Genomic DNA, 17023 nt, shown 5'->3' on the forward strand with positions numbered 1-17023 from the left:
CAAATAAATAAAATCTTTAAAAAAGGTCAACTTAATATGAAGAGTAACATCTTCAATATTTAGAAAACAAAAGATGATCTTTAAATAAAACAAATACTCACTGAAAAATAGATCTGGAATCCAACATTGAAGATCAGACTTGACATTTTATACGTGAAAGAATCTGTAGTTAAATAACTTGCCAAAATCATAAAGCTGGTTTTTGACAGGCCAGGAGAAGAGAAACCGGGACTTACTCCTAGAGTATTACTAACATAAACAAAAACAAAAATTAAAAACCTTGTGTGTTAAAAGTTCTCTTAAAAATGTTGTGTTTAATGAATTACCCCTCTATGATAAAAATAAACTGAAGCAAACATTGGTTAGGAGAATTCTCTAAGATTATAGTTCAGGATAAGATCAGAGTCTGTGCTAGTATCAGAAAACCTATTTTCTCCATCAGAGCAAATGTGACAGACTCACATTGCCTAATTACACAAATGATATATTCATTTAAAAATTACAAATATGTTCTCTAACAGTAAGGTTTCACTGAGCTGATTATTATTTCTTTGATTCAATATATCTGCAAGGAGACATTCTCTGAAAAGACAGACTCATCAACTGACATTCTCTTTTTAATTAAGTCAAAGTATTCCCTTGCCTTAAGGATACATTATCAAAGGGATTACTTCAATTACAGACTTGAACACTAATTTAGTAAATTAAGGATATGCCTGACATTTAATCCAACAGATAGCTAACCTGAGCACTATAATATTTAAACTAAAAATCAAGTCCTATTCAGATTTGATTCATATATATAAAAACAAAACAATTTGCTAGTTTTTCCCAGCTACTTAGGTTTCTGAGATGCAAATACAGGTTTTGACACAGCTCCATTTAACATACTTTAGCAAGTGGGAAAGTCCTAGAAACCCACCGATCTGCTTATTCAGATTGGCATGACCAATATAACAAAAAGTAAACAGGTTACTGTACCTTACTGTTTGGGAAAATGAGCACTGAGTCCACATAGCTCTGTTCTTTGGACTTATCCAATCTATGTCTCTTGCTCTATTCCAAAACCCCTCACTTGGACGTTGACTGATCAGTCAACATTAGTACTGGAGAGAGATTAACTGGGAAATGATCTAAAGGCTGGACCACATCTGGTGAACAAAGACGAGTGTTGCAATCTCCCTTGGGAATAGAGATTGTTGTCCTGTGCTAATACATGCTTGACTTAAAAACTTGTACCAGCTTTTGGAGGTACACTCTTGCTTTTGAAAAAAAAAAATTAAAATGTGGGAGGGACCACTCTGAAATTTTTTCACTGTACTTGTAGTTTTGATTGACCTTCCTTCCAGTACCATATTGAATTTTAGATACTACAATTTGAATGTTACATTGAAATTTTGGGGTCTGTAAAAAACTCCCTCAGGGAGAAAGACTCCTCTGCCCTGTGGTACTTCTGGCTGGACTTAGAATCAAACTGACATGAAGCAGGAGAAAATCAAATGTAATGGGCGTATGTGCAGGGAATCCACACATCCTGGAAATTCCAAAGACAATGAGGCAACATGAATCTTATCAGAGCTAAGGAGAGGAGTAGGGTCAGACAAACAAAGGAGAGGTAGGCCATTAACAGGAAGGAGAAAGGAGATATTTGGAAAAACAGGGTTACCCTATTATGCTGGTAAGTTTCTTAGGTAAAGGGGAGTCTCTGTTAATAGCTCTCTTCCTGGAACAGGCTTCCTGTTCCAATGCAAATTTCAGTAGTTGAGGAGGAGGCAGAGATTAAATATGTTAATATTTGTAACATGTTTAGGATATGGTTACATATATAAATATGTTTATTATCTATTTATATTATACATTTATATTTATTTGTATTAACATTATTTATTATCAATAACTTGATATTTAACAGATCCAATTTGAAATTCTTTGTAGTTTCTCCCAAACCAGGTGCTCCTATATGGTCTTCTTCATCTTATTAAAGGCATCTCAATTCCACCACTTGCTTAAGCCGACAACCTTGGACGATGGCTTTGACTACTCTCTTTTTCTCACTAATCCCTGTTCAATTCCAAGTAAAAATCTATAGGCTCTGCCCTCAACGTTTTTCCAGAAATTGACTTTGTTACAACCCCCAAACCACCTTGGGCCAAGCCATCCTCACACTAATTTATTACCATAATCTGCATTATTAGAATGGTGGATACTGAATTTTTTTAATCAGGGAACATTAAATAACTATTTCATAAGGCTTTTGTATTCACCCTGAATATCAAACATTATGGTCAGCATGGGCATTAACAAACCTCCAGGAATTTCTAATATAGCATTTGATTTCTGAAATTTTTATATTGATAACATTGTACTTATGCATATTTAACCTAGGCCGGGCTCTGTGTACTTTCTTACTTGACAGATATTCCTATGCAACTTTTTCTATTGTAACACATCAAACAAACTTAATTATTACTAATATCTCTCTTTTTTATAATAAAGTAAAAGAACAAACCTTTGTGCTTTTCCAAGAGCCCTCTAGGAAATCTCAGAGATAGGTTTAGTATACAAAATTTTTAAAAATGTCTTTTATAGGTCACATCTAGTTGTGAGAAAGCAATGAAAAATGTCTTTAAAGGAAATGTGGGGACTTGATTAAGATAGGATAATGGGGGGATGCCTGGGTGGCTCACCTGTTAAGCATCTGTCTGCCTTTAGTTCAGGGTGTGATCCTGGTCTGGGGATTGAGTCCTACATTGGGCTCCCCACAAGGAGCCTGCTTCTCCCTCTGCCTATGTCTCTGCCTCCCTCTGTGTCTCTCATGAATAAATAAATAAAATCTTAATTAAAAAAAAAGGATAATGGGTGCCTGTGAAACTATTTAACCAAAGTGCCAATATAACATTTAAAAATGATCACAGGGGCACCTGGGTGGCTCAGTTGGTTAAGCATCTGCCTTTGGTTCAGGTCATGGTCTTGGGGTCCTGGGATTGAGCCCTGCATGGGGCTCTCTGTTCACTGGGGAGCCTGCTTGTGCTCTCTCTCTCTCCCCCTCTCCCTCTGTCAAATAAATAAAATCTTTAAAAAAAAAAAGTGATCACAAAAGGGGCACCCAGATGGCTCAGTCATTAAGTGTCTGTCCTTAGCTCAGGTCATGATCCCAGGGTCCTGGGATGGAGCCCCAATCGGGCTCTCTGCTCATCGAAGAGCCTGCTTCTCCCTTTCCCTCTACCGTGGCTCCCCCTGCTTGTGCTCTCTCTCTCTGTCAAATAAATAAAATCTTTAAAAAAATTTTTAAGTAATAATCATAGAATAAAATTGGCCATCTCTGAACCAGGAAGTGGATCCTCACCAAGCAGAATCTGCCAGCACCTTGATCTTAGACTTCACATCCAAGTCTCCAGAACCATGAGAAATAAGTTTCTATTATTTACTTATAAAAGAAATATATAAAAAATAAGCACAGATTCTTATAAAGACCAGTGAGAACCTTTGTTTTCCTTTTTCTTGAGTAATCAAGGATATAATAAAGTGAAGATGAAGCAAAGAAAATCACTATACTATGACACAGACTCTTTGCCATATAGGCAGATTACACATAGGGGAAATAATAAACTTTGTTATTTTGGATGAAACCACTAATCAGTAAGCCCAGGAAGCAAGACCATCAGAATCGAGAAAATTTTGTTATAAATTTTGACATTTCATAGCTTTTATTTGAGACTCGGGTATTATAAATCAAAGCAAATAAATTCACTTGCAAAGTTTTATGCTTAATTATGCTCTTTCACATTCTGGAACAAACTGAAATTTTAGGACAGTAGTTTTCTCAGGGTCTCTGTGATGTAAAAATCATACTAATATAATAATAATGCTAGAATGATATTAACGTTAATATGCAATGTGCTCCTCAGTGCTATCTTCAAATCAATAAAATAACTTCTCAGTTTTTCAATTTCCAGTACATTAAGTATTGATAATTAAAACTCACATGGACAAAGCTCTTCAGGATCCTCAGTAGGTCCTAAAAGTGTAATGTAGCCCAGAGACCAAAAAGCCTAAAGCTTCTTGCTTTAGAACACAACTGCTCTTGAAAAATGAAAGCACAGTTGTATTTATCTGTCACTATTACTCCTGGCATAGTCTCCACCCCTTGGTTGTGACTTTTAGTAAGTGACTGCTTTCTATTTCACAGGGAAAAGCAAGAGAGAGCTATCACAAGCCTTTTTTTTTTAACAGACTAGTATCATTCTTGAATACACATACCCTAACTATGCGACTACATTGTTATGGACAGAATGGCTGTATCTCCTTCAATTTGTAGATTGAAATCCCAACCTCCAATATCACCATTAGGAGGTGGGGCCTCTGGGAGGTGATTAGGTCATGAAGGTGGAGCTCTCATGAATGGGATTTTGTGCCATTATAAAAGAGACTGCAAGGAGCTCTTTCATTCCCATCAGCCATGTGAGAGACAGAAAAAAATGGCCCTCTGTGAACCAGGATGCAGGCTCTCACCAGACACTGAATCTACTGGTACCTTGAGCTCAGACTTCCCAGACTCAAAAACTGTCAGAAATGTTTGTTGTTTAACCAACCAGTCTATGGTATTTTTGTTATAGCAGCCAGAACAGTCTAAAACATACATGCATCTCTTATTTGTTCCTAAAGTGCCAAAAAAAATGAATATATTGCTTGGTACGACCCCAAATTATATCTCTTCTGTAGAATAAAAAAATAAAAAGCAAAAATACGTAACGATTATCCATTAATTAACTCAGTTTAGTATCAGTCCAAGGCTGAGTGGGAAATGCAGATGGAAGAGGATGGTGGGTAAGACACAAGAATCAAAGACAGCTTTGAGGTTCTTCATGGGTGGGAATGCTGTGGAGAGAGATAAAGATCACAGAGTGGTAGGCACGTTTCCCAGGAGGTGATGATTCACTCGGAGGGAGATGGTCGTCAAGCATCTGGCCAGGCATTACTGTATTTGTAAGACGTGTCCCACTTTATCTAAGGAGGACATGTTCCAACACCCCCACTGGATGCCTGAAATGGTGGATAAGACTGAATCCTATATCTACTATGTTGTTTGCTATACATACATACCTATATTATAAGATTTAATGTATAAATTAGGCACAGTAAGAGATTAACAATAACTAATAACAAGATAGAACAATTATAACACTATAGTAAAAGTTATGCAAATGTGGTCTCTCTCTCAAAATATCTTTTTGTACTGTTCTTAACTCTTCTTGTGATGATGTGAAATGATAAAAGGCCAACATTCATTGTGATGACATGAAGTGAGGTGAACGACATAGGTATTGTGACATAGTTAGGCTACAACTGACCTGACCATGTGTCAAAGTGAGGCTCATCTACTTCTGGACCATTGTTGACCTTGGGTAACTGAAACCATAGATATGGGGGCAGTGACCCTATTTGGGCCAGGTCTTAAGGGTGAAAAATTTGTTGGGTGCCTGGGTAGCTCAGTCAGCTGAGCAGCTGCCTCTTGATTTCGGCTCAGATAATGATCTCAGGGTCCTAGGATTAAGCCCCATGTCAGGTTTTGTGCTCAGTGGGGAATCTGCTTGAGGATTCTCTCTCTCTAAAATAAATCTTTTATTTTTTTAAACAGATAACAGATTTCTGTGTTGTCTCTCTCTTTTTTTAATGATTTTATTTATTTGAGAGAGAGAGAGAGTAAGAGAGCACAAGCAGAGAGAGTAGCAGAGGAAGAAGTAGGCTTTCCACTGAGCTGAGAGCCTGATGTGGCGCTTGATCCCAGAGCCCCAAGATCATGACCTGAGCCAAAGGCAGATGCCTAACTGAGTGAGCCACCCAGGCACCTCTTGTGAGTTGTCTTTATTGAGATGATACTAAAGCCATGCAAATAGATGAAATAGCTAGAGAACATTAAGAAAAACACATTTTTTTCAGAATGTTACTGTTATTCTGTGCATTAAGTATAACTTCATTCATTCTGAAATAGTGTCACTTATAACTGTTTTTGAAAGCACAAAAGCAACGGGGCACCTGAATGGCCCAGTTGGTTGAGCATCTGACCCTTCATTTCAGCTCAGGTCATGATCTGAGAGTCATGGGACTTAGCCCTGCATCAAGCTCCATGCTGGGTGTGGAGTTTGCTTGAGATTCTCTCTCTCCCTCTGTCCCTCCCATGCCCCATTTGCACCCACGCTCTCTCTCACTCAAAAAAAAAAAAAAAAAAAAAAGCAAAAGCCAAAAGAGGTTATCATCATGGAATGTTCAGGCTTAGGTTACCCATATAATGTAAAACAAACAAACAAAAACATGGTTTGGTGAATACTTAAACCAGGCTCTGAGAATTATGCAGTTGCACTGTCTCTCTACTTGGACCTTCTTTTGCATTGGTCCCCCCTTTAGTTTGTGACTTGCGTTTTTTAGCTTATTAATTTCTTGTTGGGCCTGCCTTGGATTTGTGACACTGCTCTGGTTTACCTGGATGCCAACCTGGAAATCAAATGGCATTCTGCTTTTGTAACTTAGTTCATGGTTTTACTCAGGTGATTCTATGCCCACCTTGCCTGTGTGTGTTTTCCTTGCCTAAAATGGTAGGTAATATAATGAATATTTTTTAAGCATTCATTTAGGGCTACATTCTGGTTACCTCTCCCCATACCACAACCCTACCTCAATATCACACAAAGGATGGGTTCCTAGAAGTTGAATTCCTGGGTCAAAGGTTATAAACATTGTTATAGCTGAGTTGTGTCTCCCTAAAATTCATAAATTGAAGCTCTTACTCCCAGTGTCATGGTATCTGGAAAGAAGGCTTTTAGGAAGTAAAGTTAAATGAAGTCTTAAGAGTGAGGTCTAATCCCATAGGACTAGGGAGGTGAGAGCAGTCTATCTCTCCTCTCTCTGTGGCCTCCACCACCATGTGAGCACACAGAGAGACAACAGTCCTCTACAAGCCAGGAAGAGACCTCTCCCCAGAAACTAGCATGCTAACGCCTTAGCCTTGGCCTGCCACACTCCAGAAATGTGAAAAATAAATTTCCCTCGGTTAAGTCATCTAGTGTGTGGTATTTTGTTATGGCAGCCTGAGTTAATACAAACATTTTAGAAGTTATTGGTATGTATTGATAAATGACTTTTTAGTAAGGTGTTACCAATACACACCTATTACCCTATACCCTCAGCAGTACAAAGTTTTTACACATAGCTTTTATTCTTTTAAGATAGAAAGATATCCTTTTAAAGTTTTTTGAGGCTCATTCTTTTAAAGTTTTATTTCATCCCAATAGATTGAGCTTCCATGGTATTGCCTCATGGATATTTTGAAGTTCTCAGTGTTAGTAATATTTCACAGAGATAAAAACATCCACCCAGGAATCCCAAAACAAAGCAAATAAACGCATAAGAAAAAAATTTAAAATTTTCCATCATTTTATCATCTCCATTTTTGTATTTATGGAAAAGGAAAGCTAAGAACTAAGAACCTGAGATGGTTTCAAGGCCATGTATAAATAGAATTGACAAAGATCTATCATATAGATCTCCATTTTAAAGCCCTCACCTATTTTACAAATAAATATACATATATGTTTATATATATATAAAAGACATTTTCATAAGAAAAGAAAAAATGGAAAGATTGCTATAGAAACAGAAAAAAAATACTGTCCTTCAGTATTTTTTTTATAATGCTTTGAAATAAAGTGCTTGCCACAGAATACCCTGTTTTCCCCATTACGCACCCTAAACTGTTAATGTTTCACATACATAATTTTCTCTCTTTCAGTTTGCAATAGAAATCAGTGACTTAAGAGGCAGAGTGGGATTAAAAACTAAACTCTACTTTCCCATCTACGTTTATACTAGGAACATTGTGCCATCCACAAACTCCCAACTATTTATAGCACGAAATAATTTACCATTAAATAGTGGCAGAAATTTGCCAGTGACCGCCACGGACGATTCTCTTGAGGATACAGTTATGATGCTGTGACTTTATGTCTGACTCTGACTCACTTTTCCATTCTTACTCCATTCTTAACTCACCTGTTCCATTCAGTATTAATTTACAGCACATACTGCACCGTTCTCCTAACTTTGTCCTGAGTTGGCACCCAGTGAGTGGAGATGAAAATATCTTTCACGCCAGTCTATCTTGCCTCATAACATTCTCAAGCTGTTTTCCCCATTTTGGCATTTCAGGAGCAGTTCTGCCCTACTGAGTCCTCTTGAAGTTGGATGGATTTCCATGGAAGAGGGGCCTGCAGAGTTGATAATCGAACAAAGAAAAGAGAAAATTAAATTCACCTATACCAACCAAGTGGGCAAACGAGGGCAATCCAATGTCAAATAAAGGACGTTTCGAACGTCCATCTTAACGGACACTTGTTTTATTGGAAAACCCGGCCAGAAATGCCCTCAACCCAAAGGTTTTCTTATGAGCTTTCAGTTTGCATCTTAATGCTATTTTTATAGCATCTGGGTTGGTTTTCATCTACCATAAATAGAAAAAAAACAAAACAAAACAAAACAAAACCAACAAACCACTGAGTTGAGGAATTGAAAAGATAATTTGAGCAGAGTGATGAGTAGGTAGGGTATGGAATAAAAATGCCAGTTCTTCATATAGAAAAATGTTCTATTCTAGAAAAGGAAAAAAAAAAAACCCTCTTCTGGTTCTAAAAAAAGTCATTTCAGTGATTCTTGTTTTGTTCAATTTGGAAGTGCAGGTATAGCAATTCTAATTTCTTAAATGCCTACTGCTCTGTAAATTGAACAGAAAAGATGTAATTAAGTGTGTATAATTTACTTGAAATGAAATTAGGTTCAAATTTAATTCTTCCTCTGTGTGCATTGTAGTGTGGAAAATGCCAGATTTTTAATAATCTTCCAGAAAAAAATGACGTTTCCTTATATTAGGATCTAATATAATTGGAAGGATGCCTGGCTCAGTGGTTGAGCATCTGCCTTTGGCTCAGGTTGTGATCCCGGGGTCCTGGGATCGAGTCCTGCATCAGGCTCCCTGCGGGGAGCCTTCCTTTCTCTCTGCCTATGTCTCTGCCTCTCTGTGTGTCTCTCATGAGTAAATAAATAAAATCTTTTAAAGAGAAAATAATATTCGTGTAGCTTCAGTGGAGACTATAGGGTTGTGTCTAATCTAAAGAACATATTGATTCCTATGGAAGATCAGGTGGTGTTTCTCCTCTTGCTGTTGACACATCGTATACCTCTGATGGATGAGGTAGCCCAGGGGCCTCTAGCAAGTCCATGCTACAACTCCAGCCAGGATCTAGAGAATGAAGTTTATCGGTTTTCCCCTAGAAAAGGGAACTTGTATTAGTATCATACTAATATGCCAGAAAATAGGAACTCACAGCTTTATCAAGCCTGCCCAAAATGAGATCTTAGACAAATTTCAGATATATTAGATAGTATCAAGCCCTGATCTAAAAGAAAAATAATGACCATATTGTGTGATTACTCTGTGCCAGGCTGTACTTAAGTGTGTCGTTTATCACATCATTTAATTCTTTTACCAGCCCTGTGAAATAGGTACTATTAATATTTCCATTTAACAGATGAAGAAACTGAGACTAAGAAATGTTCATTTATTTCCCCAAGATCACATTGCCAGTATGTGTTGGGACTGTGATGTACAGTGTGTGTGTGTGTGTGTGTGTGTGTGTGTGTGTGAGAGAGAGAGAGAGAGAGAGACAGAGAGAGAGAGAGAGAGAGAGTGATCTACCTCTTGAAAGATACTTTACTCTTGCCTCTGTTCCTACACAAAGTCCTCTAGGCTACACATAGTATTGTTGTGATAGAGGAGTTGGAATATAAAGTTTCTGTGAGTACCATATTACTAAATGGTACAGTGTTTTATGAACAAACTGGATACAAATAAATTTTTAGCATTCCCTATAAAGCAGCACAAGGTATAAATGTGATATTTTGAAACCAGGACATTCTTTTTTTTTTTTTTTTAAACCAGGACATTCTTTAAAAAAAAAAAAAAAAAAAGATTGTATTTATTTGAGAGAGAGAGAATACGAGCAAGGTGGGGAGGCACAGAGGCAGAGGGAGGAGAAACAGGCTCCTTGCTGAGCCAGGAGGCCAACACTGCTCTCAATTCCAGGACCCTGGGATCATGACCTAAGCCAAAGTCAGATGCTTAACCGACTGAGCTACCCAGGCACCCCGAAACCCGGACATTCTTAAGATTTCATGCTTGATTTTTTTTTTAAGATTTACTTATTTATTTTTTAGAGAGAGAGAGAGCATGAGCAGGAGGGTTGGGGAGAAGGTGCAGACTCCACATTGAGTTCAAAGTGCTATCTAGGGTTTGATCCCACAACCCAGAGATCAGGACCTGAGCCCAAACCAAGAGTCAGACGCTTAACCAACTGCACCACTCAGGCGCCCCCATCATGCTTGATTTTTTTTTTAAGATTTTTATTTATTTATTCATGAGAGACACAGAGAGAGAGAGAGAGAGAGGCAGAGACACAGACAGAGGGAGAAGCAGGCTCCATGCAGGGAACCTGATGTGGGACTTGATCCCAGGACTCCAGGATCACACCCTGGGCCAAGGGCAGGCACTAAACCACTGAGCCACCCAGGGATACCCCATGCTTGATTTTTTAATTGGCACGTGGTCTTGGTTTCCCCAATGTAGCTATGAATATAGATTCCTGGGCTTTTTGTTGTCTTTGAACTATTTTGTAACTCTGGAAGTCTCAGAAATGTGAAGATGAATCTTGTCTCTAGAAATGCAAATGAATTTTGTCAAGAGGAATGCAAATGATTGTCACTCTGTGGACAATCACACCAATTTTGCATCTATGAGTAAATTCATTTCAGTATTCCTGATTTTGTGTGTGTATTGCTTGAACTCCCCTTTGAACCCGCTGTAATATCTGACCCATTCTCCCATTTGAGTTAAATAAAATCTTTGACATGTGTTCATTTTGTATTTGTATATGACTCATGATTTCACCATGAAAAAATTGTTTTCCCCTTTAACTTTCCCTTTATTCCTTCTTTCCATTTTTTCATCTATTACAGCGGGCAGATCTATCCCCAAATGCTGTTTCTGTATGCCCACTAGCTAAGAATGATGTTGTTTTAGCAACTTTTTTTAAAAAAGAAAAAATATTTTGTGACATGTGAAAATTTTACAAAATTTAAACTTTGAATAAACTTTAAATAAAGTTTGATTGGAATGCAGTTGTGCTCATTAGTTTTCATCTTGTCTGTGGCTGCTTTCCTGCTACAACAGCAGAGTTGAGTAGTTGCTACAGACACCAGGTCTGATCTTTTTGCCCTTTACCTCCTCTCTTCTCTTCTACATATGTTAACCTCCTTCCTAGATACCCCTAGGTAGTAAAAAAAAACAAAAACAAAAACAAAAACAAAACCTAGGTTTGTTTTGTTTTGTTTTGTTATTGCAAGGAGAATTATTTTCTAGGAAAGGAAGCCAAGGCACCAATTTTTAACTGAAAGAAAAAAATGACAAAGCAAGGAGGAAAAATAATTGGACAGTAGCATCTCTAAAATTGCTTTGCATTAATTTTCCCAGGCTCTAAGAGGAACATTTGTCCAGAAAGGCAGGCCTGTCCTTATACTCCATTTGCAGACTTAAAATCAGTTTCCATAGTCATCCAAACTATTATAAAAAGCTAGAATTCTCATTATTCCCACCCTTCCCAAATGGGCCCATAACAGTGGGATTGAGTAGTAGATCTGAGACAGCTCCTTCAGTTGCTCTGATCTCTCTCTACAGGAGAAAGCTCTGCTGGGCACTGTTGGGACTTGCTCTGGTTCCTCCTTTCACAGACAGAAGAGCAGCATTGTACCTACATCTCAGTGCGATGGTGTTATTGTCAAGACCTTTTTCTTTGGTTTCCTTATTGGACTCCCATTGACCAAAAGCATTCTGAAATCACCTTAGTTCTCTGTAACAACACCTGTGAACCCCCTTAGGACTGGAAGTGTAGTGGGGCTGCCAGCAACAGGTGCTGTTTTCTTCCTCTTGCTGTTCTCTCTTCCAAAGAGCTATCTCTGTTTCACTGATCTTCTGTTGGCCAAACCCTTGCTGCTTAACCTCTGCCTCCCCCAAGTCCAGCCCTGTATATTAACAAAAAACTGTATACAATTATCATTATTGTATTTTGAATTCTATCAATTAAAAATTGTGGAAATTGCCACAATTTAAAAATTCTCAAAAAAATTCTCTCATTATGGATATATATTTATATTTATATACATACGCACACATATATAGGTATGTATATGTGTGTGCGTATGTATATAATCTTTAATTTTGCCTCTTGATCTGCAAAGCCTTACTTATCTTTAACCTTTTCTAGAAAAAAATCTGCCTACCTTGTTTGATAAATGACAGCCCCTGGGGATATAACAGGGACCAACAAAGAAGTAGTTCCTGTCCCACTAGAGTTTATATTCTTACAAGGAAGAGTGAAAGTAAGCAAATTAATAATTATACAGTTGACCCTTGAACAATACAAGGGTTAGGGTGCTGAATCCCTGTGAGGTCAAAAATCCACATATAACTTTAGACTCCCCCCAAATTTAATTAATAGCCTACTGTTGACCTAAAGCCTTATTGATAATACGAACAGTCAAATTAATACACGGTTTGTATGTTGTATGTATTATACACTGTATTCTTACATGAAGTAAGTTGAGAAATAATAATAAAGTAAGTCAGAGAAAAGAAAACATTATTAAGAAAGTCATGAGGAAGAAAAAACACATGTTTGGTACTGCACTGTGTTTATTGAAAAGAACAGCATATGTGCGGACCTGCGTAGTTCATGCCCACATATTCAACTGAGTATGCTTAGAACAGTATTCTTGTTTTTAGGTAATATGCACCATAGTGTTTAGGGGGAAAGGGATATAGTGTATGCTACTTACTCTCATATGGTTCAAGACAATAAAAACGTGTGTGTCCACAGAGTTTTGAGGGGAAAGGGTGCTAACGCAAGAATTCTGTGTCCACATAAATTGTGATTCATGCGTCAAGGCAACAATATAGGACTATAAACAGCCCAGCTTGCTAAGAGACTAGATCTTAATTATTTCCATCACAAAAAATAAATGATAATTATTTGAAGAGATATAAGTGCTACACTACAATGGCACCCGTACTGCGATTTCAGCATATCAAATCAACATGCTATACACCTTATACTTGTGCAATGTTCTTTGTCAAATGTATTTCAATTTTTAAAAAGAAAGTTTCTCAGGTGATCCTGATGCCCAGCTAGATTTAGGATCTAGGCTGAAAGTTCTGGCCAATTAGAGGCATATCATTATACCTTTTTTCTGTATAGTAGCAATATATAATATAATATAATATAATATAATATAATATAATATAATATAATATAATATAATATAATAATATAATATAATATAATAATATAATATAATATAATATAATAATATAATATAATATATAATATATGACACTTTATGATTTTGATGCAATTGTGGCTGTTGTAAATATTCTTTTTTGAGTTAGTAGTACACAAATTCACTTTTCTCTTAGTAGAATGAAGAAGTATAAGAGCACCAACTGAAAAAAAAAAAAACACTAAAAGAAAATGTAATCGAATTGTTGAAAGCTCTGGGAATTGGTAGTGATTTTTAAAGCTTAGAAAACCTGCATCAAGCAAGGTGAATACGTGCCTCCTGTTCTTTCTTTTCTTTCCAGTACCTCTGAGGAGACATTGCTATAGATATATATGCACTCTTTTTTCACTGAGGCTTGGCTTTAAAATCCATCTTTCAAAAAAATAAAAAATAAAAAAATAAAAAAATAAAAAATAAAATCCATCTTTCTATTTCTTTTTTCTTTTTTTTTTTTAATTTTAAAGTAATCTTTATGCTCAATATGGGGCTTGAACTCATGATGCTGAACTCAAGTGCTGTACGCTCTACCCACTGAGCCAGCCAGATGCCCCTAGAACCGTTCTTAATCTGCGTTCCACGCAGCCACAATAAATGATGTGGAGAAGCATGTGAATAAGAAATTGGGTATCTATTCTTGAAATAAAAAAGTAATAAAATTTATTTTTTAGTGTAACTTCTTAAGTTCTTTAAGTACTTTCCTGCCTTCCACTTGAGTGACTTTTTTTTCTTCCTTCTTTGCTTATGAGTTATCTGTTTATCTCTACTTTTTAGTGGTATGTCAGTGGGAAATCACCTTGGTGCAATGGTAGCCTCCAAGTTCACCACCAAGAGGCCGACCTGAAAGGCTGACAAACCAAATTAAGATGCTGAAATCACACTATTTGTTGAATCTTTTTAAAGCAACTGGCAAGGAGGCACCTGGGTGGCTCTGTGGTTCTCTCATGGATAAATAAATAAAATCTTTAAAATAAAATTAAAAGAAAAAGAAGTTTCTGGATACATTATTGACTTCCTGCAAATTTATCCTTTTGAGAACTCATTGTATTATTCCATGAGTCATGCCTTTCTTTCTTCCTGAGGAATTCTTTGCCATTTTCTCTTTGAATAATGCCTCTTCTCCATTATCTTTTCTTCTTTTTTTGAACTTTTTATTAGATGTGCATTGGACCTTCATATTCTATTCTCCGTCTCTCTTTTTTAAAGATTTATTTATTTTATATAATATATATTTTATATAAACATACATAAAATATAACATATTAAATGATTTAATACAACATATTTATGTGATATATGTATAAAGATTTTATTTATTTATTTATTTGACAGAGAAAGAGCAAGGGGGAGCAGCAGGCAGGAGAGGGAGAAGCAAGTTCCCTGCTTGAGATTCCTGAGAGTGTCAAGAAGACTTTGTGCTGAGTGCAGAGCCCCAACATGGACCCTGTCTTATGACCACAAGATCAAGATCATGACCAAGAGATCACAACCTGAGCTGAAACCAAGAGTCTGACATTCAACTGACTGCGCCACCCCAGGCACCCCTATTCTCCATATCTCTTAATTTCACTATTCTCTGTTTTGTATCCTCTGTGCTGATTATGGATAATTTTCTCAAGTTTATTTTCCAACTGAATAATCATCTCTTCTGCAGTTTCTAGTCTATCTGTTAAACCCATGTGTTGAGTGTTTTTTTTTTTTTTAAAGAAAGATTTTATTTATTTATTCATGAGAGACAGAGAGAGAAGCAGAGACATAGGCAGGGGGAGAAGCAGGCTCCCCATGGGGTGCCCGATGGGGGACTCAACCCCGGGCTCTGGGATCATGCCCTGAGCCGAAGGCAAGACACTCAACCACAGAGCCACCCAGGTGCCCCAACTGTTTTATTTTCAACATGATAGAAGCTCTGTCATAGTAGGGGATTTGTGTATCTCATTCACCATTTTATCTCCAGCACTGCAAATAGGGCTGGAACTTTGTGGGTTTTCAAAAAATATTTGTTGAAAGAACTAATGAATCAATAAAGCCCAATTTTTTCCCAAATGTTTCTCTTTTCCCCCAAATACTTCCATTTTTTAATCTTATCTTGTTCTTTCACTTTATTTTTATCTTATAGTCTTTCTTTTATGTTTTTAACCATTTTATTCAGATTTTGAAGTCATGTTAAGGTTGTTTTATTAATGGAAGTTATTTGGGCACAGATTTTTTTTTCCTTTTTCAAAAAAGATTTTATTAATTTGTTCATGAGAGACACAGAGAGAGAGGCAGAGACACAAGCAGAGGGAGAAGCAGGCTCCCTGCAAGGAGCCTGATGTGGGACTCCATCCCAGATCCTGGGATCATGCCCTGAGCTGAAGGCTGACGCTCAACAACTGAGCCACTCAGGCGTCCCAGATTTTTTTTCCAATTTGGTGTATTTGTTAACTGTCCCTTGTGGTGGATTATTCCCTTGTGGTGCACATTTTGTTGAGAGTTTATCTTCAGTGAAGGTAATTTATTCTGTGGGATTCTTTAATGCTCTGAGTTGTACAAGTGCCCTTACTACTACTACAAATTTTTATATTTGTAAGCCTAGGGGGTTGGCAATTTCTCTGTTTCTAAGTTTGGGCTTCTGTCTTCAAATGCTAATGTAAAAACTGGATTTCCTTCAGCTAGGACTTTCCATTTTCATGGGAACTGCTACCCCACACCTCTGTCCAATCTAGGCTACTGGGTAGAAGATAAACTTCTTGGCAACTTTCTTAGGCTTCAAAAAGTGACAACCTCTTTAGGGTCCTAATTTATGCAGGAATTTTCATTCCAGCTACACATTAAGTGGTTCTAGGGTCTCACCTCTTGGTCCTGCATGAGGTTAAAACCTTAACTCCTGGCTCTTATTACTATGACTTTGAAGTTCTTCTTCATTCTGGTATCTGAAGTTTTTGGTCTCTCAATTTTGAACTCAGCTTTATAGTTTAAAATAGTTATATTCTGTCCATTATTTCTATAAATTTGGAGGAGGTGGGAGTCTCACGCTATGGCTGTCATTTCTAGTTGGAAAGATGAGTTTGGTTCCCCAGGTCCTGCTAATGAATTTCATTCAAATTATCCAGGGGACTATCACTAAGAATCATTATCTCATTTTTTTATTCCTAGAGTTTTTGGCAACAGTCTTATGGAGATTACCATTCAAATCAACTCAATAAATAATATTGCGCTAAATGCTTCAGGACATATAAAAATGATTAGGGTGGTCTCTGCGGTCAAAAGGCAAACATTATATAGCAGGGAGATTATGAAAGGTTCATAAATAATCACAAGCAGAAAGTCTTTGCTACAGAAATGCATATAGCTTTACAATAAATGCATGCTACATTTATTATTAAACAAAATACTAAGTTTGTTAAGAGAATGAAAAGAATTGAAAAAAGGCATTCTCTAGTGGTAGTAACAGAAAAAAATGTCACAGAAGAGGTGGTAGTTGAAATGTACCTTGAAGAATGAGTGGGATTTCTAAAGGTAATATTGGAGGGGGAAGTTTTTGAAGAGAGAGTGGCTCTTCGAGATTGAGGGAAAATCATAAACTTGGATTAGTAGTTGGGATAGTGAA

The 17023-nt window shown here is 37.0% G+C and overlaps 2 long non-coding RNA genes across 7 annotated transcripts in view; one reads left to right on the forward strand and one right to left on the reverse strand.

Moving 5' to 3' along the window:
* LOC111097334 overlaps positions 1 to 8438 on the reverse strand; it is a 28217-nt gene extending 19779 nt beyond the window's left edge. For 2 of the 3 annotated variants that reach the window (XR_005364280.1, XR_005364279.1), the window contains exons 1-2: positions 8047 to 8438; positions 102 to 249 (exon numbers count right to left, since the gene is read on the reverse strand). This is a non-coding gene — a long non-coding RNA (uncharacterized LOC111097334). Of the gene's footprint in view, positions 1 to 101; positions 250 to 981; positions 1807 to 8046 lie in introns of those variants that run through there. The other variant, XR_005364281.1, reaches the window with a different exon arrangement.
* LOC100684380 overlaps positions 1 to 15099 on the forward strand; it is a 49479-nt gene extending 34380 nt beyond the window's left edge. For 2 of the 4 annotated variants that reach the window (XR_005364278.1, XR_005364276.1), the window contains one exon: positions 14767 to 15099. This is a non-coding gene — a long non-coding RNA (uncharacterized LOC100684380). Of the gene's footprint in view, positions 1 to 8202; positions 9999 to 14766 lie in introns of those variants that run through there. The other 2 variants (XR_005364277.1, XR_005364275.1) reach the window with 1 other exon arrangement.
* Positions 15100 to 17023: the final 1924 nt, after the last annotated feature.

Source organism: Canis lupus, chromosome 9 (assembly GCF_011100685.1).
Source record: "Canis lupus familiaris isolate Mischka breed German Shepherd chromosome 9, alternate assembly UU_Cfam_GSD_1.0, whole genome shotgun sequence".
NCBI lineage: Eukaryota > Metazoa > Chordata > Mammalia > Carnivora > Canidae > Canis > Canis lupus.